Here is a 27,028-nt window from a genome sequence, read left to right on the forward strand (position 1 = left end):
TATTAATAAAGCTAATTAGGCAGAAAAAAGACTAACTTAGAGCACATTAAGGGGAACGAAGGGCTGTGCTGGCATGTTTTCTCTGAAAATCCAAGCTAACATTTCTCATTCTGTGTGAAAAGATTCTTTTCATGTGTATGTTCAGAGACTTCAGTAGCAGAATATTGCAAATGTGGTAAAGACAGTGATAAATTTGCAAGGACAAGCCAAGAGCAATCTAATTGTGTTGTTCCAACCAAAGCCAGCTCAATGACTAAGCTCTGTAAGGACATGGAATATAAAGCCTTTTTTTATTTAATGACTGCAATTCAATTTCTGCCACTGTTAGTCACCTGAGGAAACCCCAAACGATGCAAGATTTCCCCTTCTGGAGACAGTGACTAACGGGATGTGAGTCTTGCCTCCCTCACACAGAAACTGCAACAGTACTGAGCGCAGATCTCTCCAAATCTGGCTCAGGGAACAGAAGGGTTTGTTATTTCTGGTTGGCTGGGGTCAGGTTCCTGTGGTTCAGGTGCTGTCAGTGCCCTGCACCCACACATGACAGGTGGGAAGGTCCTGGATCAGAGCAGCACCTGCTGCTCACGAGATGTTCTGTTCCCAGCTCCTCAGGAACCACCTTGGCTTACAGATGGATTCATGCTCTAAGAGGGCCAAAAGTGTCTATTGCATATAATCTTTATTACTTGATACATTTCAGCAGTAAGGAGGTTGCTTCTTGATAGGATGCCTCAATCTCTACTGTTAATTAACCATTCATTAGAATCACTATGCAAATCCAATAATACATTACACCAGGCTGGGGTTTTTCGAAACCTATTTGTGTTCACAGTTCAAAATACCATTAATTAGCAAGTACATCCCATTATTTAAATAGGGTTAGGAAATGTGCAAAGTAATTTTTCCTTAATACATTCTCCAGCTTTTCTGCCTCAAGAAATCAATCGAGTGTTAATTGCTGTGTTTTGTGCATACAAGACTGCTCAGAAACACTGAACATACTCTGAGAATTTCATCAATCTGTGCATCCCTCTTCAGTTCTTTCACAATTCTGCAAATATATTTTATAATTTTTCCAAAAAATCATTTTCTTATGAATTACACAATGCAATGACATTACCAATGTTATAGATAAAAACGAGATCAACCCGAATTAAATATGATTAAAATGAGCGATATTTATTTTGCGACCGAATCACGGTCCTCGATAGCCACAATCAAAAAGGACAATGCCGAGCCCGGGGTCGGCATCGGGTGAACACACAATGATTCGAACTCTATCTCTCCGAATCCCCAAGTGTTCACAAAGCAGCTTTGGTTAGTCCAGTTTTTATACAGTCTTTCCTTGCCCGGAGCGGAGGTCTTTGTCTTCTCTTGTCGTTCAGCATATTCATGTAGTTTTCTTTCACCGCCTTGAGCTGGACAAAACCATATCCTGGAAGATGATGAATTCTGATGAAGGCAAGTTCAGGTTTACAGGAAGATGGAATTGAGATGTAACTTGCAGATTTTGGTTTACTGGAAACCGGCATTCAGATGTGTTTTTCTTGATGGCTCTGATTACCTTAATTGTGGGTGCTTATCGGGCTCTTATCGTTTGGGTGCTTTCTGGACAGAGCCATCTTCACCAGGGCTAGGTCTATTGTCTTGCTAACCCAGCTCTTCAGCTTTTCTTGGAAGATACAGTGTTGTGATTAAGCAACTCCCTTTGCAGCTTTTGGTTTTTAAGTTTTTTATTACTTTACTCATACACACATTGCTTCTTTTACATTAATTTACAACTTTACACGAATTAAATTATATTATATATTACACCAATAACACACAAATTCTTGCTTTCTTACACAACAATTTATAAAACTGCACCTTTACTTTTCTGTCTTCATAAATGAGAGTTCATTTTTTGTGTCTCCTGTCCACATCATTCATTTTTTATCCCTGCTTTAAAACTGACTGCTTCATCACAGGACCTGTTTCCAACTTCAGTGACATTCAAGTGGAAAAAAAAAAGCACCAAGTACTATATTTTTCTAGTGTAGAGGATCTCTCATCTACTACTAAAAATCTGTCCCATCTCCCATTTCATTACAAGATGCCCCTTTTTCCAGGGGAACAAAAAGCTTTTCAGAACCACTCATGGACTAAGCCAGAAAGGGTATTTCCCAAAACAGAAGGAATTCAACAACCTGACCTGAATTTTTGCACATGGCAAGTTTACAGCTGTGAAAATGGACTCTTAAGTCCATAACACTCAAAAGTCTCATAATTAACCAAATTTGTCAAAACTCTAGTTTCATGCTTCATCTAAAACACTTGTCAGAATTATACACACACATAGAGTTCACACAATGAGTTCCCGTTGTTTGTTCCTGCTTCTCACACTCCAGTTCTCCATCCAAACACCTGGCAGATACTATTCATTTTTCATGCCTAGTCCACAGTAGAATTGATTCTGAAATAATGCACTTCACTTATGTTTACTCCTAATTCTACAAGAGATCAAACAAAGAGAAGTAAAGCCTGTATCTAACAAAGCTTTGTTCATCACTGGTTAGTGGTGTTTGAAAACAATGACAAAATGTTGATGATCTCCCGTGCTAGTATTAACTAACCACTTCAATTATTGTACTTGAAGGTAAACAGCCTCCAGGAAAAAATTGCTCCTGATTCTTCTGTGACAGTGCAGCAGGGTTCATAATGTTGCTGCTGCCAGACCTACTTGGAGGTGGCAAAATAGTGCAGTAGCATGCAGAGATGCATTTACTGTCCCATGAGTTCACAGGTGCTGTGCCCCAGGATTTACCTCTGGCCTGTGCAGATCACAGATGGCCTCTGCACAGCTCAGGGAAAGCTACAGAAGTAGCTATGACGGGGATCTCCAAACTGACTGATGTCAATTCCAGCTCTTTAAATAATGAATTTGAGGAATTATCACATGAAAATGAGAAACACATAGGGTTTGGAGTTTTTTACAACTGAAAGAATGGATATTTCCCATTTCACATCAGCATTCAGAAACAAATAATCACAAAATAAATCAAACCTGTGGACACCTGTAATCATTTCTACAGCAAGCTACTGCATTTCAAATGCCAGTCACTAAAAAGAGAAAAAATGGGGAGAAAAAAATTATATAGCTATATGAAAGAGTATACATAACATATATACATAACATATATGAAAGTGGAGAAAAAGAAAAATTGGTAAGCCATCAAACAGCATCACTACAGTGATCTTCCCTATGAGGAGGAACTCAGAACTCTGGTGTTGGTATTTCATCACCAATCAAAAAACAAGAAAAGGAAGAGTAACAAAACAAACAAACACCAAAAAAACACAAAAAAATAAAACAAAAAAAAAAAAACCAAACAAACAAACAAACAAAAAAAAAACCCAAAAAAAAAAAAAAAAAAAAAAAAAAAACCCAAAAAAAAAAAAAAAAAAAACCACCAAAAAAAAACAAACCAAATCAAACACCAAACCAAACATAAAAAACCCCAGGAATAAAAAATGGTAGAGTTTATATCTGTATCCTTGTATTCCACGAGTTAGATACACCAGGAGCTGCACTGTGCACACAGAGCTCACACAGGAATTCTGTCCCGTGCTCATTTCTGCAGCAACCAAAGGAATGAGGGGCTGCCTCTGTGCTGTGGGTGCTGAGAAATGAGAACAAGGCTGATTGCTGCAGCTTAACTAGATTGCAGTGGTTAGCAGAGAAATAAAACCCCACTAATTACATGATCAGACCATATCACAGGCAGAGAAACGCCTGTCCACTGTAGCCTTGCCAACCTCTGGTAGTCATTTCACATGTCCCACCCAGACTCCTTTTTCACTATGCTGACTGCTAAAACAAATGCTCATTTCGGTTACAATTCTCTCTAAGTTTTCTGAGGGTACTCTACTTGATTAAAGTCCCAAGGGATATTAAAAAATGTCCATATTATACAAGGCAGCACCAGAAAAAAACTTCTTTATCAGGTCACCTAATGAACTTGAAGGATGTTGCTCTTGAAAAAAGTGTAATTTGAGTGAACAGCACCAAAATAAACTCTAGTCAAACTGAGTTGCCAATTGCTCTTATAAAGACCCAAAGCTGCACTGCAGAAAAAGCTATCTTTATGAAGGTAATTAAAATTAATTTGGCAAACGCCAGAACACCATTTGAAAGTGTGAACTGACTGTGTTCCCTTTATTAGTCTCTCTAACCTCACTAAGCATTTAGGTCCTTTTCCATATTGAAATTAGAATTCAAGTGCAAGACATTCACTTTTCATTAATGTCGCGTGCTCCCCTAGCAGAAAAAGAAATCTAAAGTAATAGAATGTTAAGACTGTACTATTCTAGAACAGGAAAAAATAGCTATTAATAAAAAACTTTAGCAGACAGTTCAAATTATGGTAAAAACATGACTGATAACAAGTTCTACCAATTACTGAATTCACTTTACTTGAGGATTTCATTTCACAACTTTACCTCTATTTTCTTTTTTTTTATTCTTATGGTAGAGAGTCCTCACAGTCACTGTCATTTCAGAAGGGAAAGTAACCTTGAATACACCAACTTCATAATGTCAGCTGCTGGTGTCAGCCCAAATGTTATGACAATCAAAACAAATTCCAGAATTCCACTATTTGTTTGCAAGAAACACCCAAACCCAACTCAACAATTCAAACATGATGCCCTGCATAGGGGCTGATTAAAGTACCTGATTAAAATAAAACTGATTAAAACTTTGCAAACTAGGGAAAAAAGTGGGAACTGTCCCTTCCAAAGCACGTTCAGAGACACGCTGTAAAACTGTTTATGTTTCTGACTCTGTTATTGTGCCTGTAATTTATATCTGGATGCAATATTGCTTCAAGATAACTCTCACTAAACTCAAATTTAGTGTTTTAGGCTCTTTTTGATCACAAGTTCTTGGGAAGGTTTAAACCTCAAAACCCAGTCTTCATTCAATGGTCTGAGTTCCTTTTCTGTTTGTCTCTGAGCTGCTGCTGGGATTATCCCTTAATTGCTCACCAAGAGATGCAACCCACACACTGCTGGAACCTCCCCTGACTGCATCCCGTGGGAGTTTCTCACTGCTTGCAGCCGATCCTGGCCAGCCTCAGCTGGACTTGTCTACACTATAACTCAGCAGCCAAAAGCTCCTAAAATTACTGATCCTGGGCACAGTTCTGTGTGACAGCTGGTATGTTTATTATTTATTTCTGGTCTCTTTACACAGTGTATTTCCCTCCAACTTGTCAAAAATTTTCCCAAAGACAGGGAGATATTTCAGGTATTAAAATAATGATGAAAGTTGGAAATTTATATCAGCAAAATTACCTTTAACAAAGAATTCAGGGAGCCATTTGTGAACAGGGGTTTCAGTGTCTAGCAGCTAACACATATGTAAAGGTGAATTATTATAAATCCTTTATACTTTTCCACACTACCCTGGCAGGAATAACAAATAAGCATAGTTAATATGCAGTTTTATGATACATTTCAAAAGAATTCCTAATAAGCCCACACTCAACATTAACTAAACTCCTTAGGCAGAGATAACCTTATGAAAAGACTTTTTTTTGCCGTCATATAAGAATAAAACTTGTAGTGAACATTTATCATGCACCTCTGTTAAATCTTTCATCATGCAAAAGGCAGCAACACCCAGAAGTTAAGGTCACGTACTGAAGCAAAACACAAGGAACACTTTACAAAAAAAAAAAAAAAATCTTTCAGAAAGACAGTTTAGACTGATTTGTTTCAAAATCCATCCAATTAGAAACAAATATTAATTAGGAAATTAGAAAACTTTTCATTTGGGGGTTAAATAAGGGTCTTGACTGAACTGGTGGATTACTTTAAATAAAGCAGCTCTTGCATTCAGAATTAATAAACATGTAAGACACATGTTTTCTCAGAGATCAAAAAATAAGAAAATATTTGTTCAAAGTTTCAGTAGCTGTACACTCCCAGTTTATTCAGTGCAAGGTTTGTATACACAAGATTTATTTCCATCCTTCTTTGTCCTCCTCTCTCATCAATCCCTGCCACTAAGATATGACACCAGTTCTTTCTGAAACACAAAGTGGCTTCAGCTCTGAGCAGAGGGAAGGGCTTATTTCTGCTTTAGGAAGGGCAACACAAGATCCATAACCTTTCCAATACAGTATATATAGGGGGGACAAAATCTAATTCAACTTAATTTCAGGTTTTGACCCCATCTCCCACTCATGCCTGCCTTAAAATGACCAAATCCAAATAAAGCTGTGAACCTCTCTACATCAGTAAAATAAATCAGGGCAGAGTCACCAAGCAGTCTCTTCCTCATGTAGGCAAGTTCTCCTTGCAGTCCAGTGTCTATCCAAACAGGCTTGGCTCCCTGAAGATCCAGTGCTCCACAACTGCCAACACATTTTCACCTGGCCTTGCCTTTCTAGGTTTTAAAACAATCACTTTTATCACACAGTGCCCAGGATTTAGAGGAGACTACTACAACAATCCTGCTCCCTCATAAGATCAATTGTACCATCAATTGTTTCAGTACTAACACTGAAATCAAACACATGAGAAATTAAAGCAAGCTCTTCACTTCATATCTCAGTTTCAATTCCCAAATACCTGGAATTGAAATCCAAACACCACCCAAGCATATTTAAAAGTGAAACACCTTGAGAAATTTAAAAAAAAACCAGTCACTGGTACCAGTGCTGGTTCACACTGTTCAGTTATTTTAGACTCTTCAGGCCACTTTTCACAATGAATTGAACTTTTTATGTTCCTCCACCAGTATTTTTCAGAAAAACAGCAGGTACAGAAGTATTAAATTGTTATTTCTAAGTCTTTGGCAATACAACTCTTTAATAAAAAGTTTAACCCCAACAACTTAGTGAAAGGAATGTTCTCCTAAATAAATACTCAGTACAAAGATGAGGGATGGGCTCCCCAGCTTGGCTAGGGAACCCTTCATGAAACAGAGGGGCACCCAGGGCATGACTGAATACCAGATCTTGATAAACCCCCACCTTACAGCCAAGGAGCTGAAAAGTCACTTCTGCTAGCATCCCCCCAACCTAATGATCATAAACCCCATTCTAAATTACAGAATGAATTGCATACAATTCATCCTGGTAACACTAAGACACTCAATAGTTGTGCTTATTCCCTTGAATCAGGAAAGCTGTTTTGAGTTTTTCCTACTGCATCACCCAGTAAAAACAACAGAAGATACCTGACAGAACAAGAGTTGTGGTGTAACTGTCAGTGATGCTGTACAATTATCAGAACTAAAAATTTTGTCCTAGCATGGGGGTTTCATGGTGACAGTGGCTGTAAGGACTAATCCAGCAATCTTCCAAAAAGATAATTTTCCCTCCGGTATTTATGCTTCTTCCTTAAAGAACATCAAAACCAGAAAAGAAATCTACAGGATTTTGGCCATTTACATAAAAATTGACTCTATCCCCTCTGAAATCAAAGTTTGCAGGGTAATACTCATTATTTGTTTGCCACCACAGTTACAGCCCCTTCCCAACTTGCAGTGGTGTGACAGGAAATAATAGGTCAGATACACCCAAACTAACCCTAACAGATTCTGTGTTTAGCCCCTTAGAGAAAATGTAATCAGATTCTTAAGAATATTCTTAAATTATCAGAATGAATTTAAAAGATTTTAAGTTTTAAAATTTTAATCAAAATTACAGAAATAATTTCCACCGGTATCTTTCCAGCAAGAACCTTGACTCTGCCTTAATGACTGAATTCTGTCACAAAATCCACAAGCACTTTGAAAGCTTATTTCAGTCTCCTATTTTGAGTAATTACAACAGCCAGGATTTGTAAATTATACTCTTATTAACACTTAAAACTGTTGACAGAATACAGGAAATGAAACAGCAAAAAATGGTAAGGGCTGCATGTAAGTAGACTGAGAGGTGAGATCAGTGGTGTTGGCCCACAGGCTCTTCTGCTGGAGAGATCTCTAACACTCCTCCAGTCTTTGAACAGGCTTCTTCTGCCCTTGCCTCGCAGGAAACACTTCAGTCTCTCATATTTTAAGTTATTTATTCAGCTCAGCTATCAAAGCTGCACTCACAAATGTCTTCCTGTGTTTCTGAAGGTCAAAACCATGTCTCTGCAGCTCAGGTCACTCTTGCTGCTCTTATCTGTAAATCAAGGTCAAAAAACCGAGTTTCCTCTCATGAAAGAATGAGAACCAGTTAATTTCACCACTGACAGCAATACCAGATGTAGGATAAATAGCAAACAGTAGCACTTTACAAAATGTAACCTCCACCTCTCTTCCTAAAGATCATTTCTGCTGGTAAAGAAATATTCTGTATCAAGTTACCGTCTTATGCCACATAAACACAGCTGAAATAAACTGGAATTTTTCTCATTTAAAGAAAGTATTTATCAACATTATATGACAATAGTTGCCCATTCTAATTCATGTGATCTCTCACCCAGTCTTACCTAGAGCAATTTGTTTGCCCTTGATTATAAATTATAAACAAGAAGTGCATGTGAACGAAGTTCTCCTTCCTTCTCATAGATGATCAATCTGAATAATTAATTACCAAACCTACCCAGTTGTTTCTGCAGCAGTAACATACTGGGCAAATGCAAAATTTTTCAAACTCGCTATTTCATAATCTAGACTTAAGACAGAGTCCAACTCTACTTACTTTAGCTGTCAAAAGGAGTGATTTGTTCCATCTTCTCTAGATTAGCCTTCCTCTCTTTATAAATATTGATTAGAGAAATAGCTTAGAGACAATTTCTAGACAGCTCAAGTTCATAAAATGGGCTCCTGCTGCAGTGTGCTGCCTAGGACTGTGCCTTCCATATGCAGCTTTGGCTGCAAAAGGCTCTGCAGACAAGGCAACAATTCCAGGGCCTTCAAGAAAAGCCACTGGAAAGGCAGGAGAGCAACACTGACTGCAGCACTGAAGTTCTCAGCTGGACAGACCTTCTCACTTCAGGAATGCAGGATCCCACGGGCAAATCCACGGGCAGTTCCAGCCTGCAGGACCAGGGCAGCCAAACAGGTGTATCAGCACTCTCACCCTGCACTGCCAGCCTTACACACAGAGAGGTGAACCTTTCCAGTTACATCAGCACACACTCAACTCCAGCCTCAGAAAAAAAATTAAATAATCTAAATAATCCTTCACCTATCACCAGGACACTGTTTTGCCGTGGAGAAAGTGCACTGCAGAGAAAAGCACTCGTGATCCTGCAGCATTACACATAGAGGAATATGCTACACTGAGCATTGGAAAGAGATTTTTACATGCAAATTGGACGGTAAGAGTGACACTTATACTTTTCCTCTAGTACAACTCTAAGCTCATTTCTACTTAATATAAAGTTAGTTACTTCCACTGACCACTTGGTTAAAAAGCTTCCTACCCTATTTAAACTTACGCATGATACACTAGGGCAGTAAAGAATAATCCTCTAGGCAAGGAAAACATTCGTGCTGTACAAATACCTGTGCTATACCTGTTCCATGCACAGCTGTGTATGACCACACATATATAAAAGTGTGATATTCACTGAAAGACAGCTGGACCTTCCTGCAAAGGCTCATGCACGAAGAAAGCCATATCTGTACATTGCAGCTGAATCCCCTGGACAGCACAAGCACTTTGTGGGGCAGAGCTGAAGACTCAAGCAGAAGCTCTATTCCCAGAGGGGATTACCCCTCCAAACACTCCTGGTTCAGAAGGTAACAGTGCTTTGCTGGGCTCCACCAGCCACTCACACAGCCAGTACCTCTGGCAGGGCTCCAACTGCAGTAGAGTTATCATCTGCCCCTTATCCATACCACAGGAATCACAGAAGGTGCCCAGCTTCCTCCTTTAATAAGGGAAAGCATTTCGTGTGAGTTGGATTGGAGATTCCAGGTATATTCCTGAGATCCCACATCCTGTCCCCTGGCCAGAGCAATGTTTCCTGCCATGGATCACATCCCCAAGCCAGACCCTGTGGTACATCAGCCATGGGAACAGGGAAATGAGGCATCATGGCCCTGCACAGCAGGCAGCACACCTGTAATGACAGGGAAACCTAAAAAGGGATTTAAACTAACTCTCACACACAGCACTTCAGAACTAACACATCTGCATTTTCAATTTGCATATTGATGGATTTGACACCACACTTTTACTTGATTTTCCGTCCATTTTCCTAGATGCAAACCAGAAAGACAAAGCCGAAATGTCTTAAGGCAATCTCCTCATGAAAGTCAACAGGATTTTCCTGAGGCTGTGGATATCAATCCTCAGACATAACATGGGACTGGATAGAACACCTCTCCACTTTTCCAGCATTTCAGTTTCAGGGAGCTTACAAGCAGCTGCAAGAACATGATGGAAGGTGAGTGCCAGCCACACAAGTCAGAAAGCTGATCCACAAACAAGCTGTGAGACACCCCAGGCAACCGCAGCAACATCTGCATTGACTCACCTCAATAGAAAAGTACTAGTGGTGTGCACACATGTACATAAATATACTGCAAACACAGACTATGAGATTACATCTGCAAGAGGACAGAGAAATACACGCAATAGAACTACTTCCATTCTCTCTCCACTATAACATTCCCCCTGCTATAAAATTAAAGTAACCCTGGTGGGTAAAAACTCCCAGAACCTTAGACTGACCTGTAAAGAAAAGACAGTCACTTTTCACTGGAATAAAACCTTACCTTGATATTTTCAGATGTAAGGTTTGCTCCATTCACATTGCAGTAACTTTGTAGAGTTTTTATTAGCTTCAATTCTTATGTTCTTCTATATCTTTTGATCACATCATGGCAAAGTCATTTCAGATCAATACACTGCCCAAGAGGTCAAAAGAACTCCAGTCAATGGGTTACTTGCACCTACCATGTACCATTATTAATTAATCCTCAGAAAGACGTACTGTTCTATTCACAAAGCAGAGATAAAGCTGGAAGAGCTGGATCAAAATTGAAAAAAAAAAAAAAATCACTTAGTCCTTAAAGTTAATTAATTGCTTCTCAATACTTTCTGGGCACTTTTCCTACCACAGCTGACCACAGCTGGCCTCCGCTATTTCACATGATTAGAAATAGTATTTCATTTCATGAACATTTTATTTGGCGATGATTAAATTTTAAGTCTTTTGTGGTTATCCTTCTCCTCTGTTTGAGCAAGGTTTTAAGAACAGTGTTCACCCTTTCCAACAACTATGTGACCTGAGGATGGAAAGAGTATCTCATACAAGTTCATGAATGAGAAAGGAAAACTCTGAAATAACCAAATTAGTTTAAGCCTTTATGAACTTCTTTATGTCTCCAAAAAATATCACTTACAGTTGTAGCTGTTACCTAAGCCTCTTTAAAGTCCCATAATACTAAACAGAGTATGGCATTGTGAAAAACTGCAAGTCTGCATAGCATCTCAATGTCCTTGATACTTCTGCAGAAATCTATTTATGTTATGACTTACAAGCTGATATGCATGCACACCTTTTCAGAAGCAAACTGGAAATCTGCAGACCCTGCTTCAAATTAAACTTTGATTCCTCAACTCTTCCTGAAACAGGCTGAAATTACTTTTTACACTAAAATAAAAAAAAAAAAGATTGGTACAAAAAAAGTCCTGTTAGCTTAGATTAGTAAACCAGGACTAATAAAAATCTCACACAGCAACAGTTTTACTATGAGGTTTCCAGATGTTCAAAAGATAGATGTGTTTTCCTTTGGCTGTGTATCCAAGTACAACAACAGCATCCCCACTCCTGCTTTTAGAATCCACACCAAAATCTTAAAGCTGTAATTACTCATATCCACTTAATAGGAATTTTTAACTCACTGGAAAACTTACTTACCGACTTAGTCACTGACTGTTACAGTTATCATGATTTTTACTTTCTCCCAGTATATATCCTGATTCCACAGAAGAGCTATGTCTGATGGCACAGAATACTGTGAGCTGGAAGGGAACCCCAAGGATCACAGAGAATTCTCACACAAGGGATTGCATCCACACTGTCATTAGCACCAACTGAGCTCATCTTATCTTCACTGTCCATCTCATGGACTTGGACTCCTCAATTCTGCCTTTACAGACATCAGCATCAAGAGCACAACTGCATCAATGCTATTTGGCAACGCTGGTTCACAGCTGCAGAGAACAAGTAGTGGGAGTCATTGTTTAATGTCACGACCAGAAAAGTGTATTTTGGAATAAGGAAGATTCAGCTGAGTTGGGTGTTGTACAAGGACCAGCCAAAAGCAAAAATAATCCCATAAAAAACAAAGAGGCAATTTACAGTTTCTTGAACTAAGACTGGCATATCCAGAAGGCCTGAGCTCCAAGAAATGAACATAAAAACACAGAGAGCACAGACATGCAACAGGCCTCTGCTCAGACACTGCCTGTTCTACTTAAACTATTTAAATTCAAGTGCAAGTCAGCTGGGCTAACTACAGAGTAGAAACACATACAGTGGGGAGAACAAATTCTTTTTCTTTCTTTCCTCTTATGAAACCACACTCTCATAAATTTCATTTCTCTTTCCCACTATCATCAGTAACTTTGCACCCCTGCATACTTTGTACTTACACCTTAGCTCATCTCCACCTAGAGAACAATGATATCCTGTTGCTATTTTACAGCACTGCTTGAACTACTGGCATGAAATTGAAAAGCATTTCTGCTACAGAACTTTCTGTTCTGATTCATGATAAACATTCTTTCTGAAATTAAATTCTCACTTCAGAAACTGCAAGTTTTGCTTGAATGAAGACAACAAGTGATCCTCTGCTGTATCAGATTATATAATATAGGGAACACAGTACCTCTAGATAATTGCAGGGCAGGATACAAATGAAGATTAATCTTTTCCACTCTGACATGAGGCAAACAACAGCTGCAGATTTAAATTATACCATCAAATTCCGTAAGACTGTAAAAGCCTAATAGTATCAACACCAATTTTCAATCTAAGTGAAATAGTATATATTCACTAAGGCACCACAAGATTTTCACAATTTAGGGAGAGAAGTACCTGATATCTTGTGCTTTGCTCTTACTCCTAAAGCTTCTATTCGTCAAAACTCAATTGCAGTTGCCTCTGCTCCCACCCCTCCTCAAAAACCTCTTATACTGCAAGAAACGCTTCACTGACTGCAGCTTGTTAAGCAAAAGAGCAGCTAAAGTACACAGATTCATACTGGGAAAGCAGCTAAACAATTACACGGGGATATTGATTACCAAAGGCATTTACTTTTATTAAAAACATTATTCAGATTTGAGCACAGACTGAACATTTCACACTGCATTCAGCCAACAGCAACACCTCCCCGCCTGGTGGGCTGCAAGCTAAGCTGCAGATCCATGCCACAGCATGTGGCAGAAGAATCTAACCATGGAATTATCCCATTTATCATCCTAATTATGCCTCAGAAGCTTCTGCATTAACATCAATATCTGCATCAAATTCCAGGTGTCACCACAAATTCTCAGCAAATGAGCAATGTCAGCATGCAAAAGATAGAGCTGCCCCAGCAGAAATCAATGGGATATCACTTCCATCCTGCCCTCCCTTCAGAATCCTGGCCAGATGAAAAAACACCTGTGTTTGATCCTTATACTTACAGAGGGCCCCAGCTGACATGATGGGCTGCTCCACAGAGCTGCCTGGAGAACCCTGACAACACCCAGACCAACTCACATTCACACCAAGTGCAGAAAGAGCTTTGTGCAGCATTTATACCAGACATGTGAAAAGAGGAAAGAAGATCCCCTGCACAGTGGGTACATTTAGACTGCTGAAAGAACAAACAGCAAAGGTATTCGGTGAAATGTGCCACAGGAACAGAGGTGCTGCTGAGCACTGAGGTATGACCAGCTGTGACCAGCAAAGAGAGCACCCATCTCAGGGTCACAGCACTCACAGACTGCCCCCAGAATGCTGAAAGCACCCACAGCATGGTGAAAAAAGGCCAGTGGAAAGAGCCACACCATCTGAAAGCAATCCCAAGAGCAGTGTCAGTGTACGGCTTTGTGTTAGCAGCACTGGAGTGGGGACATCAGCAGAGCAAAGCTGCCACCAAAAATAAACCTGGGCAGCATCTCTGCAAGGAACAGCTACAGGGACTGCCAGGAGAACAAACACCAACCTGTATTCCCCTCTGACACACAAACTGCTTCTACATCCAGCATGAGCAACACCAGTGTGAGCCCCAGCCTCCTGTTCCACAGCTACAAACACATGGAGCAGCAAAACGGGGAACTGGAACCTTCACAAAGTCACTTTTTCACAGAGGAAGAAGTATCATTCCCACAGACTGAACATAATCTTTGACCCATATCTTTACATTTAGGAGCAACAGACTTCTCACTGCATTTATATTAATGCTCAGATGGGAAGCTTTGTTGATTAAACATTCAATTGCTGTTATTACCACAGCCTTATTACCTTGTGCTGATGGCTCAGAATGAATCTAATTCTAGCCCAGCACTAGTGCCCATACCTTTTTTTCTTGATTGAATTTGCTTTTTCATACTTGTGCAAATGACTCATTTACTCAGCAGTAAAACTTCTTTGCTGACAGCAATAAAAAAAACCAACAAAACCACACCACAGCCAGTTTAATCAAAAATAGCCCATTTTACAGACCCTAAAACAAAGGGGGAGCTATGGGCAAAGAACTGGAAAGAGGAACAGCAAGCTGTCACTGCCCGAGGTGTCTCCTTAGAGTTGAGATCACCTCAGGAGGACATAAAGGTGGTCTGGAACCCAGTTCTTTCCGATGGCTGCCGATGAGAGACTGCAGGAGGCTGTTCTCAGAGGTCTTCATGGATGTTTATTGTTTCTTATCTCAGGAATGCTTTGTCCAGCGAACAGCGGTCTGCTCGCCAGACATCCAGGGCAGAATCTGCCTGGCAGAGGCAGGACTTATCTTTTATACTCTAAATTACACACTAGATATTTACAATTAATTCCCAATACACTTCAATCTTATTGTAATGTCGAGTTTTGTCCCCATCCAATCGAAGGATGCCAAGGTGGCACTCCAACATGGATGGCATGAAGAAGGAGAAAGAAGCATACCACGCCCCAAATCCTCCATCTTAACCATGAGCCCCTTAATATAAACATTTCTAAAAATTCACTTTTCTATCTTCTAAAAGTCTAATTTATACTCTACTTATTTTTCTGACTTGTAATTCTTCCTGCAATGTTGGCAAATTTCTCCAGGGATCCAAGTCCAGCCCCCAGCCCCCAGGACCCCTGGGCACCATGCCAGGGTCTCTGAATCCCCTGCCAGGGGGGTCTAGAAGCACCCAGGGAAGCCAGGGGAACACCCTGGACTACAGCACAAGATTTCACTTTTTATTTACATACTGCTCTCAAGTTGGCTGACTTTGGTTTTTTGTTACAATTTAGGCCTCTTTTGAATAGTTATTTAAACTGTGATGGCATTTATTTGATAGAAAACTGTCATAAATACAGGAAGCTCTTCCCAAAATCCATCAAACCATTTTTAAAGTCATCAAAAAAAAGGCCCAGGTAAACATGATACCCATTGGTTAAACCACTGTCAGTCTGGATTGCATTTAGAGTATCAGAAGGTTCTTCAAAATCACCTTGGCTTTTTGTTTAGTATTATCTATTCCTAGTTAATGAAAGTTAAATTCAACAGTAGTATTCTGATTGCATAATAATTGTCTAAGGGGAACAAAGAAATACTACTCTGCTGATATTAATGTAGAAGAGATGCCCTGTATCAGTCTGAAAAGAACCACAGACTTCTCTATTGTGTCCCCTAACTGATGCTGTATGAAACCCTGCAAACTAAACACCACAGGAAAACCTACAAAGAAAGCAATCAGGGAAATGATCAGTAAGTTAAGGTAAAAATGGTCTGTTCACAGACTTAGACAAAAAACCCACAAAAGAATGTGCAGCAGAGAGATGCTTCCTCCTGCAAGGTAAAGATGCATGATATGAAAAGAGATTTATTTTCAAATTAAATTTGTAATACATTTTGACAAGAATAAACAGCCAAGGTGAGTAACAACTTCTAAACTATTAAAATATGAATTGACTTAATTGTATTTATATAAAGACTAAAATAAAGCTTTGTCCTAATTTTGCTCTGAGACCTCTTCTCAAATAAGGAGTCCCCAGTGTTACACTTACGGCTTTATTATTCCCCCTGGAACTTTATGAAGTAAAAAACAAATATAACAAATTATTGCTTAAATGGCTAACACATCATCTTAGGTCCCCTTTTTCACCTTATGAAATTTTCCCACTAATCTTGATTTCAAAAAGGATGAAGGGAAGTAAAAACATTGGAGACATTATAATTAATGTTTTATCTGTTAGCGACTCCTAATACAGCAACATGGCACTTCCATCTGAGCAGTAGTTTCTGACACTTACTGCTTTTCCTACATTATTACTCCATGATATTTTAAAAAACCCACAAAAACCACGAGAACAAAGTCAGCAGTAAAATAAAATACAACAGAGATCAAAGAGTCACTTCAGAGCTCATTTTCTATTCATGGTGTATAGTTTAACAAATAATGTGTCTGTGCTTGATTTTATTATGTTACTGGGTGACCTACAGAATCTCAGGAGACCAGCTAAGAAGAGACATGACCATTACTCCATCAGTGAGAAAAATCAATAAAAGCAGTTACATACTTGATGCAGTCTAACACCTAATTCATATAGAATTTTTAAGGAGAAGAATAAAACAAACAAACAAACAATTCTTAACTTTCCCTAGCCAATAAAGTGAAAGAGAACTATGTTTAAATCAGAATCAAGGCAAAGAGTCTGCCTATTATGCCTAAGTAGACCAAATGCAAATACAAATAGAATCTGTATTACAATATAGGCTTGCTTTGGGGGTTTGGTGGGTGGTTTTTTCCCCCTTTTCAAACCATTCTTATCTATAATTTCACACCTATTAAAAATAACATCCTTGTTTTATAGTAGCTAGAAATGCTAAACTAAAAACCTACGCAAATGGAAAGCAGAGATAAGAGCCAAAGTGTTTTGCCTGGAAAAAAACAGTTAAAAAAAACCAACTAGCCTGGCAAGCTTTTCTCCCATCTCTGTTTTCTGAGGCTCCTTCAGTGCTTTTGCTAGAGGAGAAACTTAAACAAACTGGGGTGATAGGAAAACTAGTAACAGGCTAAGAAAAATATTTGTAATGCCCTGAACAGCAATTACCAGCTAGGGCACAATCACCGCACATTCCTGCCTGGGTAAGGACACAGCACCCCTGTCCCCAAACTGACCCTGCTGTGCCACAGCAGCTCATGTACCCCAGTGACACCCTAAGGGGACAATGGGCAAACAGGAACACTGCCAGCCTGATGGACACTGCACTAACACAGCACACATCAGGAATTACCAGCAGCATTCACCACATTTTTAACCACCCTTGGAACACATAACCATACTCAAGTTTAGTTTAAGGAACTAAGTGCAACTACTGGTATCAGAGCCTAGCCAAATAAAAACAAAAAAAAATTTATCAGATGTGCTGTGGGGATGCTCAGAATAATGAATAATTTTAAAAAATGCCCTGCAAACCAGAAAGATGTGTAAGCCTGGAGCAAACACCCAGTGCTGAATACACCACTGTCAAGGGCTGGGAAATCCCTCACACAGGGGGATGCCCTGACAGAGCACACACCTTGGGCATTAGCAGTGGGTGCTGTGGCACTCTGAATGGCTGACAGAGGCCCCTTCTTTGCTGACACAGGCTGAGAGCGTCCTCAGCTCTGCCACACACAACTGCACAGATGCTCTGGGAGAAGCTCCATCCCTTGGAGCAGGTGGAGAACATCAGCCCAGGGTGCTGCTCAAGCCCCTCAGCAGGCAGCAAACACCACATCCAGTCCAGCTCTGCCCAAGCTAGGAGCAAGCACTGGCTCTGAGACCACTGCAGGAAGGTTGCAACTGGTACCAGTAACACCTGAGTGTCTCAGGCAGAGCAGCCAGCTCTGGACAGGGCAGCATCTAAGCTACACGACGTCTTCCAGAGGAGATCAAACAAGTAAATCAGCTTTATCCAGCTAATGGTCTCAATAAAACATAATGCAAGGGGGAAAGAATTTAAGAGCTACCAGAGTCAGCAAAGGAAAAACCACAAAAAACATCAAACACACACAAAACCAAACAACTCCCCACAAACAAACCAACCCCCCAAAAACACAAACAGACCCCAAAAAAACACACAAAACCCCCAAAAAACCAAACAAAACCCCACCACAAGCCAAGCAACCAAACATCGAAAGAAAAAAAAAATTAACAAATCACAAGCTGTTTCCCAGAAATAGTACATAACCCCAAAGGAAAGAAAGGGAAGAACTGTAGCCTGAGACTTAAAAGCCCACAGTGGCAGTACTGCCTCTCAGTCTCTACATCCTGGGTAAAAATGCAGTTGAGTTACTGCATGTCAAAGGGATTAAAGTGTGTGCCATTAAGGACAGCTACAACCTGTAACACAGCAAGAGAAAAGAAAACTGAAATCAAGAAAATAGCTAGCTAGTCTGAGCTCCTCCAAGCTAACTAAACCTTTTGGGATAGGGCATTTGGGCTTTGGGCTGGGGAAGACGTTTTCTTTCGAAGTTTTAGTGGGAAACACATTTTCAGCACACTGCTCAAAAGCAAGGGCCTTGTTCTGCTTTAACAGCAGGGCTGAGAGTGAAAGACAGCAGTGGCTCTACCACAAAGCCGCTGGTTTGTGACAATTCAGAGGAGATTGTACCCATTCACAGAACAAAAGGAGCCAGATAAAGCCGTGTTCTGGCTCCACACACAGCACTGTTTGCTTTCATTGCACCCACCCTGCTCCTCACTGAGCTACAGAGTGGAGAGATCTGCCTTGGAGCACAGGACAGGTGACTAGGTGATTGTCACAACATGTGGCTCACCTCTTCACAAGAAGAAGCATTTAGAATAGAAAAAGCATCATGCCTCTTCCACAATAAATAAGCAGCAAAGGAAAATAAACTTCAAGCTAAATCCTGTCCATGGAGTCTCACAGAAGGAAGCACAAGGAGCAAATCTGTGGTGTTTCAGGAGCAATGTCTTAGCCCAGAGCCTTCTTTCCTTACAGTGCCACATTTAGAGACAAATCCTGACACCTCACAAGTCTTATCCTTGTGAGGGACAGGTTTAGGAGCTCCTTGAAAAAGCCAGAGCACAGTTTTGTACTGCCTTGGACACTAATCCTGATCTGCAGAATATGCAGTTATAATTTCCGAACTGATCTCTTTACTTTCAACTTCATGCACAAGCCACCCTGCTGACTTCAATGAAGGAGAAATATAGGAAAATACATTAGCTAGCATAATTAAAGGGATTAGAATCTGATGCATATCAATCCCAAAAAGCCATCTGATTACAGAACAAACCACAAGTAATGCATAAAAAAAAAAAGACATTAAATTTAAGTCAAAAAGCGTGTCTTTTCACCAAGTCATTAAGAAATGCATAAAACTCATTTGTATTTTCTGCACTTCAACTGTTTTCAGATCTTGCCTGCAAACATTACAAATTAATATTTAAGTAAACAAATGCGCCATTGTCATTCATTGAAACAGTGGCCTAAAACTAATCAATCAATTGCTCCACAAAATGGAAATGGAACAGCTGAACTCCATACACAATCATTCATTCAGAATATGCAGGGTACGTACATGCAAATAAATAAGGCATGCAGCAAGGATACACAATACTTTTAAAGCAATTTTGACAATTTCCTCAAGTGCTAACATCATATTACAGTTCTTCTTGAAGAAGTCAACTTAAAAAGAAAAACATTTTCATGAATTAGTGCTCCAAATGCATTTAAGAAGAGCTAACAGCATGAAAAATCCTTCTTTAGGGTAGAGTTTTTACAAATTACTTGACAAAAAAATGTATATTCTAATCAGCAATATATACACCTAAAGTAAGCCTAACCTTTGACCAATTCATTTCCCTCAGCTGCTGGCACAAAATTTTGTATGAGAAGCTTGAGTACAACAGAAGGAACTGCAAAAAGCACACGCAGTGAACTTTATCCTCTTCTCAGCTGCACTTGGATGTGTTGGTGATGAGATTTTTAAAACCCAGCTTCTCCTGGGAAGCACCATGCTGGGAAACAGCCCTGTCCATCCAACAGTGTGCCTCTTATGCTCCAAGTGTTGAGTAGATCAATTGCCTTCTTAGTCTTTTAGTAACATTTCTTTCTACCTGCAAAAGCTATTTTAACACATTCCACTTAGTTTTAACATCCTTATTTATTTGCTCCATGATATTCAATATTTCTCATAGGACACAACCGAAAATTCACTGGCATGAGTTAGGAATGGCAACCAGTGGTCTCCTGTGCAAAATACTCTGCTGAGTTTCTCCAAACCGAAGATTCAAGAATTCTGTCCCTGACTGAAAGGACTTGCAGTTAAACAGATAACCTGCCCAGGTGGTCAGCACCTTGAGAAAAAGAGGTCAAAAGGTCAGGGTGGTTCTAAGCAGCATTTTCCAGGAAGAGGGAAAACTTGAGCTGCAAGCACAAAGCAGGACTTTCTGATACACCATCCCAGACTGACTCAGTATTCACCTCAAACACTTCAGAACCAGGGACAGTATCATGATTTGTCATCCTCTCCTCCATGTTAAACTAAACGGTGGCTTAAACAGATGCAATAAAGACACTTTTCAGCGTATCAACAGTAACCACATCACTTGGTCAGGCAGCAATTTGCTCAAGACAAGATTTTTTTTTAAAGAGATTTACAATATTGACATATATAAAGTTTTTTTAATAAATCAACATTTTGATTCTTCTCTAGTTCTCTAAAATATTTAAAACTAAAATCTTACTCTCTTAAGAGGCTGTGAAATATGCAAACACTCACTCTTTAAACTCACCTGAGTTATAAAGAGGGTATAAAGAAGACCCAGGAGACTTTAGCCTACCTACCCATAACTTTGCACCTGAACAATTCAGAACAGGCTGCAAAAGTCTCTTGACTGTGCTAAATACAGGTTATTTTTAAAAACTGAAGACAAAAACCAACTTCACAATTAGACAGGAAAGGGAAACATTAACAGGAGAAAGAGAATAAAGTCAATTTAAAATTAGCTTTCCAAGCTATTCCGTGAATGTCGGTGCGCATGAAAAGCAATCAATACCGCATTCTAGTAATTTGTTACACAAATTAAAAATTACTTCAGCAGATAATCCCATCCAAAAATTAATACCCTTAAAAACTCAAAAAAAAAACCCAAAAAAAAAAAAAAAAAAAAAAAAACCTCAAAAAAATTTAAATCTATTCAAGAACACAGAGAACTTCTCTGGAATCTGAACCAGTTCTACAAAGGTACCTGTTTACATTCCACAGCAATTCCCTCAATGTGAAGATGATTTTGATACCCAGATGCTTTTGAAACACCAAGCCCAAGTTCACAAAAGACAGCTGTTCAAGAATTATAGCAGAAAAAGTGAAATATAGAGCATATATATAGCAATATATAGTGAAAATTATAGCAGAAAAGTCAGAACAAAGTCAGTATCTCCACTCTGAACCAAAAAGAAAACCCAAACCACTGATACTGGTCACACTGAAGTCTCTCCTGAATACAGAGGAGGAATGGTCAAACCTCATGTAATTCCTGCTATGAAAGCTAGGAAGACAAGATACAATTTTTCCCTTGGAATGTTATTTTCAGTGATATTTGAAAGTAACATATCTGTAGCTGCATGGTCAACATAGCACACACAGCAATTCATAAGTAATAACAAGTTAACCCAGTCAGCAGGTGATGAAAAATTATTTTAAAACCAAAAGCACTCTTTAACTGAGCAGGGTCTGGGCAGGAGAAAACTAATCTCAGCAGCAGTCAGGTGTTTGACTGGTCACACAGAAGTCTTACTTTATCACACACATACCCAGATATTGCAAATCACTAGAAAATCTCCATAATTTCTGCCAGCACAAAGAAACAAGATCCCTCATGGTTTGCTGGGCTTTCAAGCACACTATCTATGATGTTTCTATTTCAGGTCACAAGAATGTGGAGCATTACTTGGTACAAAGGCGATCAAACACAGTCAATACAATTTCTGTCAGTCACTCTGAACTTTAGTGTGTGCAAACCTGCAGATTACCACGGGTTTGCACACAAGGACTGACCCAACTTTCCCATAGTTATGAGAATGAGCCATTGATTTCCATTGATGTGCCCCTGGAATACATGATATTCAGAATGATACTTCAGTAAAACCAGCACACACTTTTTCTCCAGTTTTTGTCAAATAAAAACTGCATGGAAATTACCCTGCAGCCAAAGTGTCTCCAGCTAAATCACTGCAGTGAAGAGTGCAGCAACTTTCCAGGGTCACACTCTCACACAATCCATTTGGATATGATAGCAATGATATCTCCATTCCCTTCCTGCAATGGGATCATGGGCCATCAAACACATCCTGGAGAAAAAACACCAGTGTGAGCACAGGATGCTGCAGCTCCTGTGCAATTTGAGCAGCCCATCTTTTATGAGGACACAGGGGAATGCATGCTCCTCCCAAGGCAGGTGCAATTGCTGTTCTGAGCCAGGTATTTTGGCAAGACTCTGAAGAACCTTCCCTTTGAAGGGCAGAAGTCGCTCTTAGTTTGGCTGCATGCACTCCATAGTTTAGCCAAAGCAAGTTCCCCATCTGACAGGTCATACAAAGGAGTTCTTACTAAATTTTACATTTAGATCTGAGACTTGAAAATTAACCTATAATAACAAATGTGAAACCAGCTGAAGTATTACAAGTCAACCTGCAAAAACACTTTTTCTGTAATCAGAGCCCTTCAGTTCAGCCCCCCAGCCTCTGGAGCCTTAGAAGTGCTACCTCTCTTATGAGGCAGAGAAGAAACCAAGAGTAGCATGTGATGTCCCACATGTTCCTGTCCCTTCTCTCCCCAGTGAGGAGGGACTGACACAGCTGTCAGTGCTGCCCAGAACAGTGCAGAATGATCCCTAAGCAGCATCCCACTGGTGCTGTTTTTCCACGAGTTCCCACTGTGCATTTCCTTGCTTGCCTCGCCTCTCCATCATCAAATTTCTCCCCCTGTGCGTGCAACAATAGCTGAGAAAGAGATCTGCACATTATCCCCAGGAAAAGACTGCAATCAGCTCCCTGCCCACAGATTACACCAGACTTCTCCAGCTCCTGGGTGATTCAACTCCCCTGTGTATTTGGCCTTCAATTTCCTCCTTTGTTCAACACACTCATTATAATCATTGCAGCAGAAAAGTGAAAAGGTCAGCAGGTCATAAATTATATCAGAGTAATTGCTTATGCAGAATATAAGAGAATTCTCCGGCGTGCAGTCAGCCTAAAAGAACAGGGTTAGACAAGATCTGCAAAATGATACCCAGGAAATATTTTGCAAAGATAAACTCAAAAATCCTTTACAATTATGCTACAGTCAGCACTTTGTAGAAGGTATTTTAGTATAGAAAGTGGTGAACTTAAACACAGACTAAAATTAATTTTCCTTCTATGTCCCAGTTTACCCTTCAGCTATTCTAAAGGTTTCACTAAATCCACTAATCTGCCAATATTGGCAAGTCTTGCAAAAATATATTGGGTTTTATTAGCTTCCAAAGAAACAGAAGCTGGTCTATAATTAAATTTCTATAACAGACCTTATTTCCTCGCCCTTATTTTTGGAATCTGTGGTCTCAATGAGAACTGCTTCCTGAAATACAGTCAAGGTCACACACCCAAAAGTTGACAGAATTTCAGTTCTCACCAATCTGTGCTCTCTGGAGAAGGCAGACAACCAAGAGCTCCTGTCCCTATTGGGTTTGCAGTGCTGAAAGCACGGAAGCCTCAAAACCTCAGAACTTCATTTGCCAACTGCTTTGCCTATCAAAACACCAAACTGCTTTTCCTCCTGCTGTAAATAGATGTTCTCTACTGTGCAAAGTAAGTGCACAGCCTCATTCTGTGCAGACAGCATTTCTATTGGTCAGCTACAAGTACTTCCAGAGAAGGTTAAGCTAAACCATGCACAGATTTAGCTCGTCCAAATGCAGAGTTTAAGAAATCATTACAGAATTTTAGGATTTATCCCCTAGTAATTTCCTGGATATTAAAGAATAGCCTTTAAGACTGAAAAACAAGACAAGTTTGTATTTTGCAGAATGGAGGGGGGGAAAAAAGTAATCATTCCCCTGAACTTATAAGGGAACTACCTCTTTTACATCTCAAATTACTTTCTAAATAAAGGCATTATACTCAAATCTGCACTGATTTAAGTTATTAAAAATAAAACATATTGGAAAAAACATTTTAACATTTTAAAATTATTTTATTATTAGAAAGTCAAATATCCAACAAACAGACTGACCTTTTTTAGGTCATGTTGTTTCCACCAACAATATTGTCTCAGATATTTCTGCTGATCTTCACAAGCAGCTCCAGTTCTTTTTGATTTGTGAATCCCTACAAATTTAGAGGGACAGCTGAACAGTAATACAAGCCTACTGAAAATAGATGCATTTTTCTTGATTATTTTTGCAGCCATTGGAACAGGCCCACATACCCCACGACGCCATTAAAGAAGGAGTGCAGAAATTATTTTAGTTTCCCAAAATAAGCCTCAAAATATTTTTCTACAAATTATTTCATCTCAATAACACTATCTCATCTTGTGCCTTTTGCTTCAGCAAAAGACTGAAATAATTGCACTTTGATCATTCTATACACACAGTCTTTATGCTTTTTTTGAGGAAGAAAAAGATAGAATCCAACTACAATTGCCTTCAGTAGGCAATGCTTTTCCCTTTATGACACCCAATCAAGAGTTTCAGTCTACCTTTGCCAGGTTTAAAGACCTCTATCAAAAGGCTGACTTTTTAAAGCAGTTAAGCATAAATCAGACATTTAACATCTTCCTAGTTTTCCTTTTTCAACACAAATTTAAAATTCAGTTAACTAAGGAAGAAAAAATGAACTTTTAAGATCTAAGCTTGACAATACTGGCAAATACCATCTGTTCAGCTGTAGCTCAGGAATTTTTGAAATACCTCTCATAAGGAAAAGGGAAAAATCACCCTTCAAACACGACTGCTGTACAGTTTCTTCAGAAATGCCTCAAATATACCTGCCAATGCATTCTGTCCCAGACTGACCTGTGCTAGTAGTCCTTGTGAAACTAACTCCAAACCAAATTTCAGAAACCAACATCATCTATCACACAGAAAACCTTTAGACAGAGTTCACAAATGATTTTAACTTTGTTCCATCAACCCATGTTTTACAAGTTCCTCTCACAACCAAGGAATTTGACCCAATTACTGCAAATGTGCAACCCAGTATAGGCAAGGGGTGTAACACCTTGCAACCACAGTCAAACGTTGACTGAATTTCCAAAAGCCAGGTGTAAGACAAAAACAACCCACCAAGTTATGAGGGAAACTCTCATCACTTCCTTTGTGTTTGTAAGATTTTGTGATTTACCTGCACAACTTTTGCACTTCTCCCTCCCTTTGAGGTAGGGTTTATTACTTTTCATAGGGGATAAAAGGCTAAACTTTCTTAGTTGGTTCGTTTCAGAAGCTCAGAGTTTAAGTAGGAAAAAGCCCAACTGTCTGAAAAGTCATTTAAGCTGATAATGGTCACATACATGCAGTACATACATAAACACATACACAGTGTTGATAATGACATATGTATTCAGTAAGAGGAGAATCTACACGAGAAAGAATGAGGAAATCAGTCCCAAAATGAGCAGTCTATTTTTCTCACCTACTTTACTTACTCCAATCTGCTAGCAAATGAGTGATAGATGAATGCTGATCCAAAAGCAGAATCTTAATATTTGCAATTTTCATCAAATTAACTAAAAGATGTCCCACTTCATTTTAACTGTTCCAAGACATGCAAAGTACAGTAGTAGTAAATTAAATGTCATTCTTAGTCACTGTTATTAGAAAAACAGCCAAGTACCATCCATATTTGGGATAAGAAACTTCTAGAGAACAAGAAACAGCTCCACAAAATGAGCACAAGCAAAACCTTGGGAGAGTGCAGCACTGCTTGACTTCACTACACTCCCAGTATTTACCCAGTGCCAGCCAGGAATCATGGAGCTGGAACACAGACAAGGAGCACACAGACTGCTTTAAAACAGGGAAGAATAACCACACTGAAATCTGCAGGATACCCATCTTGGCCAACAGTTAATCGTTTCAAGTTCAATAAAAAGCACTTCAAAAAGAAAAAAAAAAAAAAAAAGGCACAAAAAAACACAAACAAAAAAACCCAAACAAAACAAACAAACAAAAGCCACCAAGAACAGTTCTATTGGCTCAATGAAAGCAGTTACACCACAGGAAGCCAAAAGGTGAAAGAGATTAAATCAAGCATTACTCCTGTTTGGATAAAGGAAACTATTAGCAGAACGACATTAAAAGATTTGAAATAACTGTTTACATTTATAGGAAAACACACAAAGGATGAAACTCCGATTCTACCAAGATACACTGCAAATCTCACATTGATTTAACAAAGGTCACGATTCCACACACAAAGACCAAACATCCAAATAACAGCATTAACTGCTGGGAAACTGCAAATCCATGCAGAGCCATCTTTAAAATCAATTCAGAGAGAAGCCCCATTACAATGAATTGTAATTCAGCACACTGTATTCTATTCCAAGACATATTTTTAGGTGAACTGCAAAAATCAGCTTTCCTAGCCCAATACTCTTAAATAATCTATTGATGAACTCACACTCCGTCGGTATCTCGATGATACGCAGACCCATAAGGGCCCAAAAACACCTGAACCACTTTTACAACCCCTTTAATTTCTGCCAAGCTTGAACATCTTGTACACACCCAACCTGTACCACAAAGCCAGCAGGGATACTTCACCACCCAGCACCACGAGAGACTTGCACAAACCCAAACAGTTCCTTAAAAGATGGATTTTAAGAATCATCCATCTTTCTCATAAAGCAAGATTTCA

At 39.4% G+C, this 27,028-nt stretch overlaps 1 protein-coding gene across 1 annotated transcript in view; it reads right to left on the minus strand.

Moving 5' to 3' along the window:
* CLSTN2 (calsyntenin 2) overlaps window positions 1-27,028 on the minus strand; it is a 301,241-nt gene that overhangs the window by 269,495 nt on the left and 4,718 nt on the right. The gene's annotated exons all lie outside the window — the stretch shown is intronic.

The sequence above is a fragment of the Oenanthe melanoleuca genome, chromosome 9, assembly GCF_029582105.1.
Source record: "Oenanthe melanoleuca isolate GR-GAL-2019-014 chromosome 9, OMel1.0, whole genome shotgun sequence".
Classification (NCBI taxonomy): domain Eukaryota; kingdom Metazoa; phylum Chordata; class Aves; order Passeriformes; family Muscicapidae; genus Oenanthe; species Oenanthe melanoleuca.